Source organism: Belonocnema kinseyi, chromosome 9 (assembly GCF_010883055.1).
Source record: "Belonocnema kinseyi isolate 2016_QV_RU_SX_M_011 chromosome 9, B_treatae_v1, whole genome shotgun sequence".
Classification (NCBI taxonomy): domain Eukaryota; kingdom Metazoa; phylum Arthropoda; class Insecta; order Hymenoptera; family Cynipidae; genus Belonocnema; species Belonocnema kinseyi.
The window spans coordinates 28699360-28707060 of NC_046665.1; positions in this window are offsets into that span (position 1 = coordinate 28699360).

A 7701-nucleotide genomic window follows, 5' to 3' on the forward strand; every position below is an offset into this window, starting at 1 on the left:
TTTCCGATAATCAATCCAGGCCATCGATAGGTCACGCTGGTAGAATGCTGCATCTTTGCAGACACATCTATCGATGAGCCGGTTCTCCCGACATCCGGCTACTTCTTTCTTTGAGCCTCGTTGTTCATACATTTCTTGCCACACAGGTTCCACCAACCACTCCACCAACCACTCTGGAATCGGTTCTTGCGCCTTCAAATATGAGGTGAAAATATGGGCCAAATGCTGATGGGGTGAAGAATACTTCTTCCATCAGAAGGTTTTGATACAATCTGGTCCCGGTGCGAAATAGTTCTTCATCCCTCTTAATACTTTTTTTCACCTCCTCGGTAGTGATGGGTGGGCATTCTTTACCAGGTGTTATGAGGGCATCACATAACTCCTTGAAGCTATTTATATTTTCTGAGTCTTCGCCCAGTCTATGCTGCACTTTGTTGACTTCTATCCAAAATACTTCGACCTCCTCTTTCTCCGCTCTAGACTTCTCTTAGCATCACATATTATCCGCATTCTCTCAACAATATTCTGCCTGATGCTCAGCAGCTTTGACTTGTTAAGTGTGTGATAACGGGTCCGGAGTTCGCGCGCGAACTTTCGAACCTTGGCGGTAAAATTCCTGCCAGATGTGATGTAGTTAATCGCACACTGAATGTGGGACGCTTCTGTCTTGCCCAGCCTATCTTTATGGCAAGTTGATGCATTCGTCTTTTGGTCTTATGATCAACCATTGGTTTTGTTTTACGATTCGCATCGGCCAAAACTCTCGCTGCATTATACACACAATAATTGATAGCCCTGAGGTCGGATCCTCCGGAAAAATGTCCACGAAACAGATTATCCATTTCAGCCAGATCTTCAGGCTTGAGAGCAACCTTGCTGTTGATGTTTCTCCGGGTCTTAATGCATCGCTCTTCCTCTATTGGATGCCTGGCTGCGGTTGGTCTTAGTGACGCCTCTCTTTCTCTGTTGCGGGCTTGTTCTAGCTGTGGTAGAATAGGCGTTCCGCTTACATAGCCCCTTTTTCGGACTAGTTCAGCATGGTTTCGCAGACGTTGCTACGAAAAGTGCGATAGCTCCGGGTGTTTCTCGCACCACAGAGCATGCAGCCGTGTCATGTAACCCCGTTCACGGGCCACACTCGCATCGTAGCAGTCTAGCAAGTCGTGATTCAGTCGCTCCGTCCACCCAAAGATCACGAGATCCCGCCGATCCATAGCATTGAATCCATTTTCATTGGCTCCCCCAGCTCTAGATTGGTCAGCATTGTTGGCCAACCCATTGTCGGGAGCCCTGCGCGTTCTGTTGTTTTGAACCGCACTTACTACAACTATGGTTGGTGTTGTCATTGTTGTTCCCACGAGAAGCTAGGGAAAGAGGTTCGTCCATCCTTGTAGAGCCCCGCATGCAATGATAAGAATGCGTACTCTGAGAGGTCGCCTGGTATCCCGGAGTCACCGTTCTAGATACCTCACCCAGGTGCTATTCAGCTTTAGGCACGGTTTTCACACCTCCGCTTAGGGGTTAATTTCTTCGGGACCACCCCTGGATAATTGTCCGCGACTGCCTATTTATTTTTGTAACTATATTCAGCAGAAACCCTTGGTACAGGGACCATCTATCCGCAACCCGAGGACGCGTTCGGCGGCTTTGTCATAGGCCCTTCGTTTTGATCCTAGAGAAATCAAAATTGACCCAACAAATTGTTTTTTGTCAAGAAAATATATAAATATACTCTCTAAATATATAAATCAGTGAAAAATTCACTGTTTGAAATAGTAGTTACACATTTCGCTGATTAATCAGTGATTTCGGACTTATTCATTAATCAGTTTAGTAGTCAAGAAAATATATAAATATACTCTCTAAATATATGAATCAGTGAAAAATTCACTGTTTGAAATAGTAGTTACACATTTCGCTGATTAATCAGTGATTTCGGACTTATTCATTAATCAGTTTAGTAACACCAGAGTAAAACTTGTTAATCATAACCTCTACATTTTTTATTTAAGTGTTGTTACTCTTTTACTTCGGTAACAAGAAGAATTGCTTAGTGAAATTAATTTTTTTTTTTCGCACTGTAAGTCTACTAAATTAACTACGGGATAAATATACTTTAACTCCCCTGGCGGACCGAATGGAGCCTCTACAAAGTACCCGTAAAGACCCCATTGGGTACCTATTCGGTTCCTTTTTAAACAACTCGAAAAACAGCGAAATCAACTTTTAAAATGTTGAAATTCGGATTCTACGTTAAAATTCCCTATAGAAGGTCGCGGAATAATCGCAATAGTTTTTTTGAAACGGTAAAATATTTAAAAGTATATAAGAGATATAACGCCAGTTGACTGCTACTTACAGGCGATCAAAGGCTCCATTCGGTTTTTTCGGTCCGCGAGGGTCGTATAAGAAGTAGTTACTTGAAGGGTTTGTACATGACAGTCCAATCTTGAAATTAAAGTAATACGTGAGGTTGTTTTATATTTAATAGCATCGGAACTATTCACCTTTTTAATATTTGATTCTATTTATGGGTATTAAGTTTTTACTATGATTCATTGATTGAATGTACTAAAATATTATTTTATTATTTCTAAATTGGCATGGTCCAGTGCTGCCAACCCTCCAAAATAGATATTTCACTAAATCAATAAGTAAACTTTCACTGATTGTCAGTGACCCATTTCTAGCTATCTGTGTGAGTGAAATTTCACTGATTCAGATTTAGAGAGTAGTATTATCCGTATTTTATACCTATATGTTTCTGATACAATGGTCGTTTTTGTTCGTAAATTCAAATTCTAGCTTTCATATCTGAACAATTTAATAAACTGTAAACCCTATCAATTTTACAATTTCGCATTTTATATGAGTTTAAAATTGAACAGCTCAAAATGCGAAACGTTAAAACTTTAAGTCGAAACCAAGACAAATAAAAATTTAAATTCGAACATCTAAAAATGGATTAAAATATTTAAAAGCACTTATTATTTGAAATTCGTTTGAGGAGTCTTATCAGTTCAATATGGCTTCAAACCATTAATTGATTATCTAAGGTTGGTTTGTGTCCATACTAAACTGAAATGAAATTAAAACATGTAAAATAATTTGTAAGTATAAAAACTAAAGTCTGAATACATTCTGAAATTAATATATAGCACAATAATTTAATCGGAAGTGATGAATTCAATACTTTGATAAGCTCCTTTTTGCTCAATCTGCTCCCACCCTTCTTTATAGAGGAAGATGTATCAGTGAAACAACTAAAAATGTAAAATTTTATTGGAACGTTGTTCGGGCTACCTTAAAAAAAATGGCTCTTTCCTTTTAGCAGTTCGTATTTTATTACAATCGCACATATTTGCACATGCTCGAAATTCCTGCGAGAAATTTTGTATTATCTGGCAGCATTATTTCAACGAATACTTTAAAATACATACATTCAAACCTTAAAAACATTAAATATAGCATATGCATATGTATACGCAAACACACACACAAGCGACATGCTCATGATATAGCACACGCGGTAGCACACGCATCAGCACACAGCCTCACTCACACGTGCACAATCATCTTACTCATGGCAACCATAAGCTACCATAAATTTTACAACACATCATCATTGAAACTTCTGGAAATTATTATGCAGCATCGAATATTCTAGTATTCCTGACGTCACATCAATTTCTGAATGTCGGTAAATGCCGGTGTAGGAATCTATAGACAGAACTTCCCCAGTATATCTACTTTTGAGGAAGTTTTAAAAGACGCCAAGAAATTTTTAATCGATTACAGTAATTTAATATAAGTTTTTAAAGGATTTGATATACTTTACAATATTTTAATAGATTTCAAGGAATTTTTAAATGATTTTAATAATTTAGTATGAGATATTAAAGGGTTTCACATATTTTAGGATATTTTAATAGATTTCAAGGAATTTTGAAATGATTTTAATGATTTATTATGAGATTTCAAAGGATTTTAAAATTTTATGTTTTTTTAAGTTTCAAGACATTTTCGAGAGTTTAAAAAAATTTCCAGAGATTTCAAAAGATTTGTAAGGATTTTAAATGTTTTAGGAAGTTTTAAAAGACGCCAAAGAATTTTCAATTGAATATAGTAATTAAATATGAGATTTTTAAGGATTTGATGTAATTTAGGATATTTTAATATATTTCAAGGCATTTTTCAATGATTTTAATCATTTAGTATGACATTTTAACGGATTTTAAATATTTCATGGTTTTTTTTAAAATTGCAATATGTTTTCGAAAGCTTTAAAAAGTTTCAACAGACTTTAAAGGATTTGTAAGGATTTTAAATATTTGAGCAAGCTTTAAAAGACGCCAAGCAATTTTTAATCGATTACAGTAATGTAATATAAGTTTTTAAAGGACTTGATATATTTTCCGATATTTTAATAGATTTCAAGCAATTTTAAAATGATTTTAATAATTTATTATGAGATTTTTGAGGAATTTAAATGTTTTAGGGAGTTTCAAAAGACTCCAAGGAATTTTCAATTGAATACAGTAACTAAATATGAGATTTTAAAGGATTTGATATATTTTAGGATATTTTAATATATTTCAAGGAATTTTAAAATGATTTTAATAATTTTATATGAGATTTTAAAGGATTTGAAGTATTTCATGTTTTTTTTTTGTATTTTAAGATACTTTCGAAACGTTTAAAAATTTTTAAGTGATTTCAAAAGATTTTGAATATTTAAGAATGTTTTAAAAGACGACAAGGAATTTTCAATTGATTACAGTAATTTAATATGAGATTTTAAAGAATTTGATATATTTTAGGATAATTTAATAGATTTGAAGGAATTTTTAAATGATTTTAATAATTTAGTATGAATTTTTAAAGGATTTGAAATATTTTAGGTATTTTTTTCTAAATTTCAAGATTTTCTCGAAAGCCTTAAAAAATTTCAAGAGATTTCAAAAGATTTGTAAGGATTTAAAATATTTGAGGAAGTTTTAAAAGACGCCAAGGCACTTGCAATTGATTACAGCAATTAAGTATAAGATTTTAAAGGATATCATATATTTTAGGATATTTTAATAGATTTTGAGGCATTTTTCCATGATTTAAATAATTTGGTATGACATTGTAACGGATTTGAAATATTTCATGGTTTTTTAAAATTTCAAGATGTTTTCGAAAGCTTTAAAAAGTTTCAACAGACTTTAAAGGATTTGTAAGGATTTTAAATATTTGAGCAAGCTTTAAAAGACGCCAAGCAATTTTTAATCGATTACAGTAATGTAATATAAGTTTTTAAAGGATTTCATATATTTTCCGATATTTTAATAGATCTCAAAGAATTTTTAAATGATTTTAATAATTTAATACGAGACTTTAAAGGATTTCATATATTTTAGAATATTTTAATAGATTTCAAGGAATTTTTAAATGATTTTAATAATTTATCATGAGATTTTAAAGGATTTAAAATATTTCATGTTTTTTTTTTTAATTTCAAGACATTTTCGAAAGTTTAAAAAAATTTCAAGAGATTTCAAAAGATTTGTAAGGATTCTAAATGTTTTAGGAAGTTTTAAAAGTCGCCAAGGAATTTGCAATTGATTACAGTAATTTAATATGAGATTTTAAAGGATTTCATGTATTTTAGGATATTTTAAAGATTTCAAGTGTAACTTAGTGGCCTGTCACTCGTTCTGATCCTTCCCTCCAGACCTAGTTAGAACATTATAAATAACATAAAGTGTAAATACTTTCGGCCAGCACAACTCATAATATATTATTAAGATACGAGAATGAGAGAGAGAACTTAGAGTGGAAATGAATGTTGGATAGGTCAGACATTGGTTTGGAGTTTTCTACACACAAAGATTTATTATTGCTGTAATTTCACTGTAGTTACCTTGAAATGTATATTAATTTAGTGTTGATAACTGGAGAGTAGGTAGAGGAAACCTGACTGGGGAGGGAACCTGACTGGAGGACATCCAGTCCCGTACACGGAAGTAACAACCGGTAGTGGGGATAAAGAGTGCACCACCTGACAGCAAGTCAATTTTGGCGGGACTGATGGAAAAAGGGAGGCGAGAGCAGCAGGAAGCCAGGCAGTCTAGTGTTGGCCTTTAGCCGAGTGACCAATTTTGTTTGGAGAGTATAATTACGCAGTAATAGAGAGTAAATAAAGGAAAAGCCGTGGTCTTTTCGATAAAAGGTAGGCGTCTGTTCCTAACTAAAATCTTATCTCGAGTACTTATGTGTGAGAACTCGGTATGAGCAACAGAACATTTTTTTTATTTACCAAGGATATATATTTTGCTGGTCTGTCGCATAGTTTTCCTTTTATGTGTGTAAATTGATTTGAGAAAAATTTTCTTGTCAAGCAAACGTTAGTGTAGGACATAAGCAGTGTTTTTTTAGTTTTATTTTGTTTTTTTTTAGTATTTTGAAATCGTTGTAATCAACTTTCTTAAATTCTTAGTGTTTTGTCAAAGAGGAAGTTGTTCCTCTTACCTCAATTAGAAATAAATTGTAAAATAGCTTACTCTTGTTAAATCTGTGCGTCACGATGTTTTATCGCTTATGAATGGAAATAGTGTTACAAGATGGCGCCCAACGCGGGGCCAGAAAGCATTGTGACAAATTTCGAAAGCGCCTCAACTGAAGCGACCCAAGCGCGTGAACAAAGGCTAGCTGTGGAGCAGCCAGCCTTTGCATTATGCATTATTATGTATTGAAATATTTATGAAATTTTAATCTGTGTATTTTCTGTTAAATTTATGTGTTATTTTTAGAACAAAAATTTCCTTGTAGTTAATACAATTTTATTGGAAATGTATTTAAGGGTTCAGTACCTTATCAGGTCCGCGACTATTCGTACAGAAATTGTGAATCAAGTGAGTGATTACAAAATTTCCTTTCCTTCAAACTTAGGATTTGGGAGAAGTTTACCCGGTAATTTCATCACAGCAGTGTCTATTAGTACGGAAGTTTGAAATTTTTTCGAAATTACTATATATTACCAAGGACCATCCGAGATTAAGGAAGTTTGTATATGGTTTGAAGGTAAATTTTCCCAAAATTTTCGTGAGATGGTTGATTGTTGTCGGTTGATGGTTGATTTCGTAATATTGAGGCCAATGATGCGGAATTTCGACAATTATCCGATGTTGTAACGTACTTCATAATTTTATTGCGATTTCAGAGCATTTTTTTTTTAGAATTCTTTTTCAGTTTTCGGAAAGAATTCATCGCGATTCGCTCTGAGTGTTAGAAATTACTAGGCAGTCTGATAAGTACCTGAAAATTCTAAGAGATGGCATTAGTATTCACTAATGTGAACCATTTTCGTCGAGCTTGATCCTTCAAATGACGCCTGTCAAAACTTCAGCCATTTATGTTTACGCATTTACAAGTTACAGCACTGAGAAGCGACTAACCTCCGAGTTTTTTTTTATGGAAAAATCTGAGTTTCGATTTTTGATCAAACACTACTATCTTCGCAAGAAAACTATATCCGAGACCAAGGCTAAGCTGGATAAGTATTACCCGGACTCTGCGCCGTCGATTGGAACGATTCATAAGTGGTTTACCGAGTTACGTTGTGGTCGTACGAGCACAGTTGATGCTGAACGATCTGGGCGCCCAAAAGAGGTCACTACACCAGAAAATGTCGAAAAAATCCATGATATGATGTTGAAT